Below are 12,301 nucleotides of genomic sequence, written 5' to 3' on the forward strand. Positions count from 1 at the left end.
AATGTAATCGAATCGAGGCCGACTCGTTAAGAACCTAGAGAGAAAAGCAACTAATGAGAAGAAGAAACAAGAGCAGGCAGATAAAAGACGCATTTTCGACCTTTTTAGGCGAAAAAAGAAAAGATGATGAAGCCTACAACACCAGGTGTTCCCAGGCGGTCACCCATCCAGGTACTGACCTGGCCCTACCATGCTTAACTTCGGTGATCGGACGAGAACCGGTGTATTCATGGTGGTATGGCCGTAGGCGAAGGATAGGGTGGAGAAATGGCTAGTCTTGCCTTCAGAGTGAGACTTGGTCTTTCCATCCAGCAAAGAATGTGGGCAAAAATGAAGAGAAATCGAACAGGCTGAAATGAAACATGTAGCGAAGCGGTTGATGGACATTTTCCTCTTCCAGCTTAGATCTCCAGCCAGTGATGCTTTAGCTAGCAAGAGCAGAACGGCTTCTTGAAAATATGGCTGACTACATACAATTGCAAGTACAAGTAAAAGTTGGTTAGTTAGTTTTGGTAGGCAGCTAGTGTTTCGTGTTTCGTGAATTCATTTGACCAGTTTGTAATCAGCTAGAACCCTACACGATTGCATCGCAACACGAAGCTGATCTAAACCGAAATCGAATGAAGGATCACATTGACTGATTGGCAATTTGTCCCTGTCAATTTAGCCAATGTGAAAAAGTAGTACCACCTAGAGTACTAGTTGTTGGTAATTCGTAATTGAGTGAGACGAACAAGGAACATCTGGTTGCTGTGCTGAGATAAATGTAATCGAATCGAGGCCGAGTCGTTAAGAACCTAGAGAGAAAAGCAACTAATGAGAAGAAGAAACAAGAGCAGGCAGATAAAAGACGCATTTTCGACCTTTTTAGGCGAAAAAAGAAAAGATGATGAAGCCTACAACACCAGGTGTTCCCAGGCGGTCACCCATCCAGGTACTGACCTGGCCCTACCATGCTTAACTTCGGTGATCGGACGAGAACCGGTGTATTCATGGTGGTATGGCCGTAGGCGAAGGATAGGGTGGAGAAATGGCTAGTCTTGCCTTCAGAGTGAGACTTGGTCTTTCCATCCAGCAAAGAATGTGGGCAAAAATGAAGAGAAATCGAACAGGCTGAAATGAAACATGTAGCGAAGCGGTTGATGGACATTTTCCTCTTCCAGCTTAGATCTCCAGCCAGTGATGCTTTAGCTAGCAAGAGCAGAACGGCTTCTTGAAAATATGGCTGACTACATACAATTGCAAGTACAAGTAAAAGTTGGTTAGTTAGTTTTGGTAGGCAGCTAGTGTTTCGTGTTTCGTGAATTCATTTGACCAGTTTGTAATCAGCTAGAACCCTACACGATTGCATCGCAACACGAAGCTGATCTAAACCGAAATCGAATGAAGGATCACATTGACTGATTGGCAATTTGTCCCTGTCAATTTAGCCAATGTGAAAAAGTAGTACCACCTAGAGTACTAGTTGTTGGTAATTCGTAATTGAGTGAGACGAACAAGGAACATCTGGTTGCTGTGCTGAGATAAATGTAATCGAATCGAGGCCGACTCGTTAAGAACCTAGAGAGAAAAGCAACTAATGAGAAGAAGAAACAAGAGCAGGCAGATAAAAGACGCATTTTCGACCTTTTTAGGCGAAAAAAGAAAAGATGATGAAGCCTACAACACCAGGTGTTCCCAGGCGGTCACCCATCCAGGTACTGACCTGGCCCTACCATGCTTAACTTCGGTGATCGGACGAGAACCGGTGTATTCATGGTGGTATGGCCGTAGGCGAAGGATAGGGTGGAGAAATGGCTAGTCTTGCCTTCAGAGTGAGACTTGGTCTTTCCATCCAGCAAAGAATGTGGGCAAAAATGAAGAGAAATCGAACAGGCTGAAATGAAACATGTAGCGAAGCGGTTGATGGACATTTTCCTCTTCCAGCTTAGATCTCCAGCCAGTGATGCTTTAGCTAGCAAGAGCAGAACGGCTTCTTGAAAATATGGCTGACTACATACAATTGCAAGTACAAGTAAAAGTTGGTTAGTTAGTTTTGGTAGGCAGCTAGTGTTTCGTGTTTCGTGAATTCATTTGACCAGTTTGTAATCAGCTAGAACCCTACACGATTGCATCGCAACACGAAGCTGATCTAAACCGAAATCGAATGAAGGATCACATTGACTGATTGGCAATTTGTCCCTGTCAATTTAGCCAATGTGAAAAAGTAGTACCACCTAGAGTACTAGTTGTTGGTAATTCGTAATTGAGTGAGACGAACAAGGAACATCTGGTTGCTGTGCTGAGATAAATGTAATCGAATCGAGGCCGACTCGTTAAGAACCTAGAGAGAAAAGCAACTAATGAGAAGAAGAAACAAGAGCAGGCAGATAAAAGACGCATTTTCGACCTTTTTAGGCGAAAAAAGAAAAGATGATGAAGCCTACAACACCAGGTGTTCCCAGGCGGTCACCCATCCAGGTACTGACCTGGCCCTACCATGCTTAACTTCGGTGATCGGACGAGAACCGGTGTATTCATGGTGGTATGGCCGTAGGCGAAGGATAGGGTGGAGAAATGGCTAGTCTTGCCTTCAGAGTGAGACTTGGTCTTTCCATCCAGCAAAGAATGTGGGCAAAAATGAAGAGAAATCGAACAGGCTGAAATGAAACATGTAGCGAAGCGGTTGATGGACATTTTCCTCTTCCAGCTTAGATCTCCAGCCAGTGATGCTTTAGCTAGCAAGAGCAGAACGGCTTCTTGAAAATATGGCTGACTACATACAATTGCAAGTACAAGTAAAAGTTGGTTAGTTAGTTTTGGTAGGCAGCTAGTGTTTCGTGTTTCGTGAATTCATTTGACCAGTTTGTAATCAGCTAGAACCCTACACGATTGCATCGCAACACGAAGCTGATCTAAACCGAAATCGAATGAAGGATCACATTGACTGATTGGCAATTTGTCCCTGTCAATTTAGCCAATGTGAAAAAGTAGTACCACCTAGAGTACTAGTTGTTGGTAATTCGTAATTGAGTGAGACGAACAAGGAACATCTGGTTGCTGTGCTGAGATAAATGTAATCGAATCGAGGCCGACTCGTTAAGAACCTAGAGAGAAAAGCAACTAATGAGAAGAAGAAACAAGAGCAGGCAGATAAAAGACGCATTTTCGACCTTTTTAGGCGAAAAAAGAAAAGATGATGAAGCCTACAACACCAGGTGTTCCCAGGCGGTCACCCATCCAGGTACTGACCTGGCCCTACCATGCTTAACTTCGGTGATCGGACGAGAACCGGTGTATTCATGGTGGTATGGCCGTAGGCGAAGGATAGGGTGGAGAAATGGCTAGTCTTGCCTTCAGAGTGAGACTTGGTCTTTCCATCCAGCAAAGAATGTGGGCAAAAATGAAGAGAAATCGAACAGGCTGAAATGAAACATGTAGCGAAGCGGTTGATGGACATTTTCCTCTTCCAGCTTAGATCTCCAGCCAGTGATGCTTTAGCTAGCAAGAGCAGAACGGCTTCTTGAAAATATGGCTGACTACATACAATTGCAAGTACAAGTAAAAGTTGGTTAGTTAGTTTTGGTAGGCAGCTAGTGTTTCGTGTTTCGTGAATTCATTTGACCAGTTTGTAATCAGCTAGAACCCTACACGATTGCATCGCAACACGAAGCTGATCTAAACCGAAATCGAATGAAGGATCACATTGACTGATTGGCAATTTGTCCCTGTCAATTTAGCCAATGTGAAAAAGTAGTACCACCTAGAGTACTAGTTGTTGGTAATTCGTAATTGAGTGAGACGAACAAGGAACATCTGGTTGCTGTGCTGAGATAAATGTAATCGAATCGAGGCCGAGTCGTTAAGAACCTAGAGAGAAAAGCAACTAATGAGAAGAAGAAACAAGAGCAGGCAGATAAAAGACGCATTTTCGACCTTTTTAGGCGAAAAAAGAAAAGATGATGAAGCCTACAACACCAGGTGTTCCCAGGCGGTCACCCATCCAGGTACTGACCTGGCCCTACCATGCTTAACTTCGGTGATCGGACGAGAACCGGTGTATTCATGGTGGTATGGCCGTAGGCGAAGGATAGGGTGGAGAAATGGCTAGTCTTGCCTTCAGAGTGAGACTTGGTCTTTCCATCCAGCAAAGAATGTGGGCAAAAATGAAGAGAAATCGAACAGGCTGAAATGAAACATGTAGCGAAGCGGTTGATGGACATTTTCCTCTTCCAGCTTAGATCTCCAGCCAGTGATGCTTTAGCTAGCAAGAGCAGAACGGCTTCTTGAAAATATGGCTGACTACATACAATTGCAAGTACAAGTAAAAGTTGGTTAGTTAGTTTTGGTAGGCAGCTAGTGTTTCGTGTTTCGTGAATTCATTTGACCAGTTTGTAATCAGCTAGAACCCTACACGATTGCATCGCAACACGAAGCTGATCTAAACCGAAATCGAATGAAGGATCACATTGACTGATTGGCAATTTGTCCCTGTCAATTTAGCCAATGTGAAAAAGTAGTACCACCTAGAGTACTAGTTGTTGGTAATTCGTAATTGAGTGAGACGAACAAGGAACATCTGGTTGCTGTGCTGAGATAAATGTAATGGAATCGAGGCCGACTCGTTAAGAACCTAGAGAGAAAAGCAACTAATGAGAAGAAGAAACAAGAGCAGGCAGATAAAAGACGCATTTTCGACCTTTTTAGGCGAAAAAAGAAAAGATGATGAAGCCTACAACACCAGGTGTTCCCAGGCGGTCACCCATCCAGGTACTGACCTGGCCCTACCATGCTTAACTTCGGTGATCGGACGAGAACCGGTGTATTCATGGTGGTATGGCCGTAGGCGAAGGATAGGGTGGAGAAATGGCTAGTCTTGCCTTCAGAGTGAGACTTGGTCTTTCCATCCAGCAAAGAATGTGGGCAAAAATGAAGAGAAATCGAACAGGCTGAAATGAAACATGTATCGAAGCGGTTGATGGACATTTTCCTCTTCCAGCTTAGATCTCCAGCCAGTGATGCTTTAGCTAGCAAGAGCAGAACGGCTTCTTGAAAATATGTCTGACTACATACAATTGCAAGTACAAGTAAAAGTTGGTTAGTTAGTTTTGGTAGGCAGCTAGTGTTTCGTGTTTCGTGAATTCATTTGACCAGTTTGTAATCAGCTAGAACCCTACACGATTGCATCGCAACACGAAGCTGATCTAAACCGAAATCGAATGAAGGATCACATTGACTGATTGGCAATTTGTCCCTGTCAATTTAGCCAATGTGAAAAAGTAGTACCACCTAGAGTAGTTGTTGGTAATTCGTAATTGAGTGAGACGAAAAAGGAACATCTGGTTGCTGTGCTGAGATAAATGTAATGGAATCGAGGCCGACTCGTTAAGAACCTAGAGAGAAAAGCAACTAATGAGAAGAAGAAACAAGAGCAGGCAGATAAAAGACGCATTTTCGACCTTTTTAGGCGAAAAAAGAAAAGATGATGAAGCCTACAACACCAGGTGTTCCCAGGCGGTCACCCATCCAGGTACTGACCTGGCCCTACCATGCTTAACTTCGGTGATCGGACGAGAACTGGTGTATTCATGGTGGTATGGCCGTAGGCGAAGGATAGGGTGGAGAAATGGCCAGTCTTGCCTTCAGAGTGAGACTTGGTCTTTCCATCCAGCAAAGAATGTGGGCAAAAATGAAGAGAAATCGAACAGGCTGAAATGAAACATGTAGCGAAGCGGTTGATGGACATTTTCCTCTTCCAGCTTAGATCTCCAGCCAGTGATGCTTTAGCTAGCAAGAGCAGAACGGCTTCTTGAAAATATGGCTGACTACATACAATTGCAAGTACAAGTAAAAGTTGGTTAGTTAGTTTTGGTAGGCAGCTAGTGTTTCGTGTTTCGTGAATTCATTTGACCAGTTTGTAATCAGCTAGAACCCTACACGATTGCATCGCAACACGAAGCTGATCTAAACCGAAATCGAATGAAGGATCACATTGACTGATTGGCAATTTGTCCCTGTCAATTTAGCCAATGTGAAAAAGTAGTACCACCTAGAGTAGTTGTTGGTAATTCGTAATTGAGTGAGACGAAAAAGGAACATCTGGTTGCTGTGCTGAGATAAATGTAATGGAATCGAGGCCGACTCGTTAAGAACCTAGAGAGAAAAGCAACTAATGAGAAGAAGAAACAAGAGCAGGCAGATAAAAGACGCATTTTCGACCTTTTTAGGCGAAAAAAGAAAAGATGATGAAGCCTACAACACCAGGTGTTCCCAGGCGGTCACCCATCCAGGTACTGACCTGGCCCTACCATGCTTAACTTCGGTGATCGGACGAGAACCGGTGTATTCATGGTGGTATGGCCGTAGGCGAAGGATAGGGTGGAGAAATGGCTAGTCTTGCCTTCAGAGTGAGACTTGGTCTTTCCATCCAGCAAAGAATGTGGGCAAAAATGAAGAGAAATCGAACAGGCTGAAATGAAACATGTAGCGAAGCGGTTGATGGACATTTTCCTCTTCCAGCTTAGATCTCCAGCCAGTGATGCTTTAGCTAGCAAGAGCAGAACGGCTTCTTGAAAATATGGCTGACTACATACAATTGCAAGTACAAGTAAAAGTTGGTTAGTTAGTTTTGGTAGGCAGCTAGTGTTTCGTGTTTCGTGAATTCATTTGACCAGTTTGTAATCAGCTAGAACCCTACACGATTGCATCGCAACACGAAGCTGATCTAAACCGAAATCGAATGAAGGATCACATTGACTGATTGGCAATTTGTCCCTGTCAATTTAGCCAATGTGAAAAAGTAGTACCACCTAGAGTAGTTGTTGGTAATTCGTAATTGAGTGAGACGAAAAAGGAACATCTGGTTGCTGTGCTGAGATAAATGTAATGGAATCGAGGCCGACTCGTTAAGAACCTAGAGAGAAAAGCAACTAATGAGAAGAAGAAACAAGAGCAGGCAGATAAAAGACGCATTTTCGACCTTTTTAGGCGAAAAAAGAAAAGATGATGAAGCCTACAACACCAGGTGTTCCCAGGCGGTCACCCATCCAGGTACTGACCTGGCCCTACCATGCTTAACTTCGGTGATCGGACGAGAACCGGTGTATTCATGGTGGTATGGCCGTAGGCGAAGGATAGGGTGGAGAAATGGCTAGTCTTGCCTTCAGAGTGAGACTTGGTCTTTCCATCCAGCAAAGAATGTGGGCAAAAATGAAGAGAAATCGAACAGGCTGAAATGAAACATGTAGCGAAGCGGTTGATGGACATTTTCCTCTTCCAGCTTAGATCTCCAGCCAGTGATGCTTTAGCTAGCAAGAGCAGAACGGCTTCTTGAAAATATGGCTGACTACATACAATTGCAAGTACAAGTAAAAGTTGGTTAGTTAGTTTTGGTAGGCAGCTAGTGTTTCGTGTTTCGTGAATTCATTTGACCAGTTTGTAATCAGCTAGAACCCTACACGATTGCATCGCAACACGAAGCTGATCTAAACCGAAATCGAATGAAGGATCACATTGACTGATTGGCAATTTGTCCCTGTCAATTTAGCCAATGTGAAAAAGTAGTACCACCTAGAGTAGTTGTTGGTAATTCGTAATTGAGTGAGACGAAAAAGGAACATCTGGTTGCTGTGCTGAGATAAATGTAATCGAATCGAGGCCGACTCGTTAAGAACCTAGAGAGAAAAGCAACTAACGAGAAGAAGAAACAAGAGCAGGCAGATAAAAGACGCATTTTCGACCTTTTTAGGCGAAAAAAGAAAAGATGATGAAGCCTACAACACCAGGTGTTCCCAGGCGGTCACCCATCCAGGTACTGACCTGGCCCTACCATGCTTAACTTCGGTGATCGGACGAGAACCGGTGTATTCATGGTGGTATGGCCGTAGGCGAAGGATAGGGTGGAGAAATGGCTAGTCTTGCCTTCAGAGTGAGACTTGGTCTTTCCATCCAGCAAAGAATGTGGGCAAAAATGAAGAGAAATCGAACAGGCTGAAATGAAACATGTATCGAAGCGGTTGATGGACATTTTCCTCTTCCAGCTTAGATCTCCAGCCAGTGATGCTTTAGCTAGCAAGAGCAGAACGGCTTCTTGAAAATATGGCTGACTACATACAATTGCAAGTACAAGTAAAAGTTGGTTAGTTAGTTTTGGTAGGCAGCTAGTGTTTCGTGTTTCGTGAATTCATTTGACCAGTTTGTAATCAGCTAGAACCCTACACGATTGCATCGCAACACGAAGCTGATCTAAACCGAAATCGAATGAAGGATCACATTGACTGATTGGCAATTTGTCCCTGTCAATTTAGCCAATGTGAAAAAGTAGTACCACCTAGAGTAGTTGTTGGTAATTCGTAATTGAGTGAGACGAAAAAGGAACATCTGGTTGCTGTGCTGAGATAAATGTAATGGAATCGAGGCCGACTCGTTAAGAACCTAGAGAGAAAAGCAACTAATGAGAAGAAGAAACAAGAGCAGGCAGATAAAAGACGCATTTTCGACCTTTTTAGGCGAAAAAAGAAAAGATGATGAAGCCTACAACACCAGGTGTTCCCAGGCGGTCACCCATCCAGGTACTGACCTGGCCCTACCATGCTTAACTTCGGTGATCGGACGAGAACCGGTGTATTCATGGTGGTATGGCCGTAGGCGAAGGATAGGGTGGAGAAATGGCCAGTCTTGCCTTCAGAGTGAGACTTGGTCTTTCCATCCAGCAAAGAATGTGGGCAAAAATGAAGAGAAATCGAACAGGCTGAAATGAAACATGTAGCGAAGCGGTTGATGGACATTTTCCTCTTCCAGCTTAGATCTCCAGCCAGTGATGCTTTAGCTAGCAAGAGCAGAACGGCTTCTTGAAAATATGGCTGACTACATACAATTGCAAGTACAAGTAAAAGTTGGTTAGTTAGTTTTGGTAGGCAGCTAGTGTTTCGTGTTTCGTGAATTCATTTGACCAGTTTGTAATCAGCTAGAACCCTACACGATTGCATCGCAACACGAAGCTGATCTAAACCGAAATCGAATGAAGGATCACATTGACTGATTGGCAATTTGTCCCTGTCAATTTAGCCAATGTGAAAAAGTAGTACCACCTAGAGTAGTTGTTGGTAATTCGTAATTGAGTGAGACGAAAAAGGAACATCTGGTTGCTGTGCTGAGATAAATGTAATCGAATCGAGGCCGACTCGTTAAGAACCTAGAGAGAAAAGCAACTAATGAGAAGAAGAAACAAGAGCAGGCAGATAAAAGACGCATTTTCGACCTTTTTAGGCGAAAAAAGAAAAGATGATGAAGCCTACAACACCAGGTGTTCCCAGGCGGTCACCCATCCAGGTACTGACCTGGCCCTACCATGCTTAACTTCGGTGATCGGACGAGAACCGGTGTATTCATGGTGGTATGGCCGTAGGCGAAGGATAGGGTGGAGAAATGGCTAGTCTTGCCTTCAGAGTGAGACTTGGTCTTTCCATCCAGCAAAGAATGTGGGCAAAAATGAAGAGAAATCGAACAGGCTGAAATGAAACATGTATCGAAGCGGTTGATGGACATTTTCCTCTTCCAGCTTAGATCTCCAGCCAGTGATGCTTTAGCTAGCAAGAGCAGAACGGCTTCTTGAAAATATGGCTGACTACATACAATTGCAAGTACAAGTAAAAGTTGGTTAGTTAGTTTTGGTAGGCAGCTAGTGTTTCGTGTTTCGTGAATTCATTTGACCAGTTTGTAATCAGCTAGAACCCTACACGATTGCATCGCAACACGAAGCTGATCTAAACCGAAATCGAATGAAGGATCACATTGACTGATTGGCAATTTGTCCCTGTCAATTTAGCCAATGTGAAAAAGTAGTACCACCTAGAGTAGTTGTTGGTAATTCGTAATTGAGTGAGACGAAAAAGGAACATCTGGTTGCTGTGCTGAGATAAATGTAATGGAATCGAGGCCGACTCGTTAAGAACCTAGAGAGAAAAGCAACTAATGAGAAGAAGAAACAAGAGCAGGCAGATAAAAGACGCATTTTCGACCTTTTTAGGCGAAAAAAGAAAAGATGATGAAGCCTACAACACCAGGTGTTCCCAGGCGGTCACCCATCCAGGTACTGACCTGGCCCTACCATGCTTAACTTCGGTGATCGGACGAGAACCGGTGTATTCATGGTGGTATGGCCGTAGGCGAAGGATAGGGTGGAGAAATGGCCAGTCTTGCCTTCAGAGTGAGACTTGGTCTTTCCATCCAGCAAAGAATGTGGGCAAAAATGAAGAGAAATCGAACAGGCTGAAATGAAACATGTAGCGAAGCGGTTGATGGACATTTTCCTCTTCCAGCTTAGATCTCCAGCCAGTGATGCTTTAGCTAGCAAGAGCAGAACGGCTTCTTGAAAATATGGCTGACTACATACAATTGCAAGTACAAGTAAAAGTTGGTTAGTTAGTTTTGGTAGGCAGCTAGTGTTTCGTGTTTCGTGAATTCATTTGACCAGTTTGTAATCAGCTAGAACCCTACACGATTGCATCGCAACACGAAGCTGATCTAAACCGAAATCGAATGAAGGATCACATTGACTGATTGGCAATTTGTCCCTGTCAATTTAGCCAATGTGAAAAAGTAGTACCACCTAGAGTAGTTGTTGGTAATTCGTAATTGAGTGAGACGAAAAAGGAACATCTGGTTGCTGTGCTGAGATAAATGTAATCGAATCGAGGCCGACTCGTTAAGAACCTAGAGAGAAAAGCAACTAATGAGAAGAAGAAACAAGAGCAGGCAGATAAAAGACGCATTTTCGACCTTTTTAGGCGAAAAAAGAAAAGATGATGAAGCCTACAACACCAGGTGTTCCCAGGCGGTCACCCATCCAGGTACTGACCTGGCCCTACCATGCTTAACTTCGGTGATCGGACGAGAACCGGTGTATTCATGGTGGTATGGCCGTAGGCGAAGGATAGGGTGGAGAAATGGCTAGTCTTGCCTTCAGAGTGAGACTTGGTCTTTCCATCCAGCAAAGAATGTGGGCAAAAATGAAGAGAAATCGAACAGGCTGAAATGAAACATGTAGCGAAGCGGTTGATGGACATTTTCCTCTTCCAGCTTAGATCTCCAGCCAGTGATGCTTTAGCTAGCAAGAGCAGAACGGCTTCTTGAAAATATGGCTGACTACATACAATTGCAAGTTCAAGTAAAAGTTGGTTAGTTAGTTTTGGTAGGCAGCTAGTGTTTCGTGTTTCGTGAATTCATTTGACCAGTTTGTAATCAGCTAGAACCCTACACGATTGCATCGCAACACGAAGCTGATCTAAACCGAAATCGAATGAAGGATCACATTGACTGATTGGCAATTTGTCCCTGTCAATTTAGCCAATGTGAAAAAGTAGTACCACCTAGAGTAGTTGTTGGTAATTCGTAATTGAGTGAGACGAAAAAGGAACATCTGGTTGCTGTGCTGAGATAAATGTAATCGAATCGAGGCCGACTCGTTAAGAACCTAGAGAGAAAAGCAACTAATGAGAAGAAGAAACAAGAGCAGGCAGATAAAAGACGCATTTTCGACCTTTTTAGGCGAAAAAAGAAAAGATGATGAAGCCTACAACACCAGGTGTTCCCAGGCGGTCACCCATCCAGGTACTGACCTGGCCCTACCATGCTTAACTTCGGTGATCGGACGAGAACCGGTGTATTCATGGTGGTATGGCCGTAGGCGAAGGATAGGGTGGAGAAATGGCTAGTCTTGCCTTCAGAGTGAGACTTGGTCTTTCCATCCAGCAAAGAATGTGGGCAAAAATGAAGAGAAATCGAACAGGCTGAAATGAAACATGTAGCGAAGCGGTTGATGGACATTTTCCTCTTCCAGCTTAGATCTCCAGCCAGTGATGCTTTAGCTAGCAAGAGCAGAACGGCTTCTTGAAAATATGGCTGACTACATACAATTGCAAGTACAAGTAAAAGTTGGTTAGTTAGTTTTGGTAGGCAGCTAGTGTTTCGTGTTTCGTGAATTCATTTGACCAGTTTGTAATCAGCTAGAACCCTACACGATTGCATCGCAACACGAAGCTGATCTAAACCGAAATCGAATGAAGGATCACATTGACTGATTGGCAATTTGTCCCTGTCAATTTAGCCAATGTGAAAAAGTAGTACCACCTAGAGTACTAGTTGTTGGTAATTCGTAATTGAGTGAGACGAACAAGGAACATCTGGTTGCTGTGCTGAGATAAATGTAATCGAATCGAGGCCGAGTCGTTAAGAACCTAGAGAGAAAAGCAACTAATGAGAAGAAGAAACAAGAGCAGGCAGATAAAAGACGCATTTTCGACCCTTTTAGGCGAAAAAAGAA

The 12,301-nt window shown here is 43.7% G+C and overlaps 16 non-coding genes across 16 annotated transcripts; all 16 read right to left on the reverse strand.

Annotated features, from left to right (window-relative positions):
* Positions 1-130: 130 nt before the first annotated feature.
* On the reverse strand, positions 131-249 carry LOC148958280 (5S ribosomal RNA). The gene has a single exon (XR_016144774.1). It is a non-coding gene; the product is annotated as a 5S ribosomal RNA (ribosomal RNA).
* Positions 250-893: 644 nt separating this feature from the next.
* On the reverse strand, positions 894-1,012 carry LOC148958281 (5S ribosomal RNA). Its single transcript, XR_016144775.1, has one exon. It is a non-coding gene; the product is annotated as a 5S ribosomal RNA (ribosomal RNA).
* A 644-nt stretch (positions 1,013-1,656) lies between these two features.
* LOC148958282 (5S ribosomal RNA) lies at positions 1,657-1,775 on the reverse strand. The gene has a single exon (XR_016144776.1). It is a non-coding gene; the product is annotated as a 5S ribosomal RNA (ribosomal RNA).
* A 644-nt stretch (positions 1,776-2,419) lies between these two features.
* LOC135682923 (5S ribosomal RNA) lies at positions 2,420-2,538 on the reverse strand. Its single transcript, XR_010515734.2, has one exon. It is a non-coding gene; the product is annotated as a 5S ribosomal RNA (ribosomal RNA).
* A 644-nt stretch (positions 2,539-3,182) lies between these two features.
* Positions 3,183-3,301, reverse strand: LOC148958283 (5S ribosomal RNA). Its single transcript, XR_016144777.1, has one exon. It is a non-coding gene; the product is annotated as a 5S ribosomal RNA (ribosomal RNA).
* A 644-nt stretch (positions 3,302-3,945) lies between these two features.
* Positions 3,946-4,064, reverse strand: LOC148958284 (5S ribosomal RNA). Its single transcript, XR_016144778.1, has one exon. It is a non-coding gene; the product is annotated as a 5S ribosomal RNA (ribosomal RNA).
* A 644-nt stretch (positions 4,065-4,708) lies between these two features.
* On the reverse strand, positions 4,709-4,827 carry LOC148958285 (5S ribosomal RNA). The gene has a single exon (XR_016144779.1). It is a non-coding gene; the product is annotated as a 5S ribosomal RNA (ribosomal RNA).
* A 641-nt stretch (positions 4,828-5,468) lies between these two features.
* LOC148958286 (5S ribosomal RNA) lies at positions 5,469-5,587 on the reverse strand. Its single transcript, XR_016144771.1, has one exon. It is a non-coding gene; the product is annotated as a 5S ribosomal RNA (ribosomal RNA).
* Positions 5,588-6,228: 641 nt separating this feature from the next.
* LOC148958287 (5S ribosomal RNA) lies at positions 6,229-6,347 on the reverse strand. Its single transcript, XR_016144781.1, has one exon. It is a non-coding gene; the product is annotated as a 5S ribosomal RNA (ribosomal RNA).
* A 641-nt stretch (positions 6,348-6,988) lies between these two features.
* LOC148958288 (5S ribosomal RNA) lies at positions 6,989-7,107 on the reverse strand. Its single transcript, XR_016144782.1, has one exon. It is a non-coding gene; the product is annotated as a 5S ribosomal RNA (ribosomal RNA).
* A 641-nt stretch (positions 7,108-7,748) lies between these two features.
* Positions 7,749-7,867, reverse strand: LOC148958289 (5S ribosomal RNA). The gene has a single exon (XR_016144783.1). It is a non-coding gene; the product is annotated as a 5S ribosomal RNA (ribosomal RNA).
* Positions 7,868-8,508: 641 nt separating this feature from the next.
* LOC148958290 (5S ribosomal RNA) lies at positions 8,509-8,627 on the reverse strand. Its single transcript, XR_016144784.1, has one exon. It is a non-coding gene; the product is annotated as a 5S ribosomal RNA (ribosomal RNA).
* A 641-nt stretch (positions 8,628-9,268) lies between these two features.
* Positions 9,269-9,387, reverse strand: LOC148958291 (5S ribosomal RNA). The gene has a single exon (XR_016144785.1). It is a non-coding gene; the product is annotated as a 5S ribosomal RNA (ribosomal RNA).
* A 641-nt stretch (positions 9,388-10,028) lies between these two features.
* Positions 10,029-10,147, reverse strand: LOC148958292 (5S ribosomal RNA). Its single transcript, XR_016144786.1, has one exon. It is a non-coding gene; the product is annotated as a 5S ribosomal RNA (ribosomal RNA).
* Positions 10,148-10,788: 641 nt separating this feature from the next.
* On the reverse strand, positions 10,789-10,907 carry LOC148958293 (5S ribosomal RNA). The gene has a single exon (XR_016144787.1). It is a non-coding gene; the product is annotated as a 5S ribosomal RNA (ribosomal RNA).
* Positions 10,908-11,548: 641 nt separating this feature from the next.
* Positions 11,549-11,667, reverse strand: LOC148958294 (5S ribosomal RNA). The gene has a single exon (XR_016144788.1). It is a non-coding gene; the product is annotated as a 5S ribosomal RNA (ribosomal RNA).
* Positions 11,668-12,301: the final 634 nt, after the last annotated feature.

The sequence above is a fragment of the Rhopilema esculentum genome, chromosome 16, assembly GCF_057945365.1.
Source record: "Rhopilema esculentum isolate cy_ngs chromosome 16, ASM5794536v1, whole genome shotgun sequence".
NCBI classification, from domain to species: Eukaryota; Metazoa; Cnidaria; class Scyphozoa; order Rhizostomeae; family Rhizostomatidae; genus Rhopilema; species Rhopilema esculentum.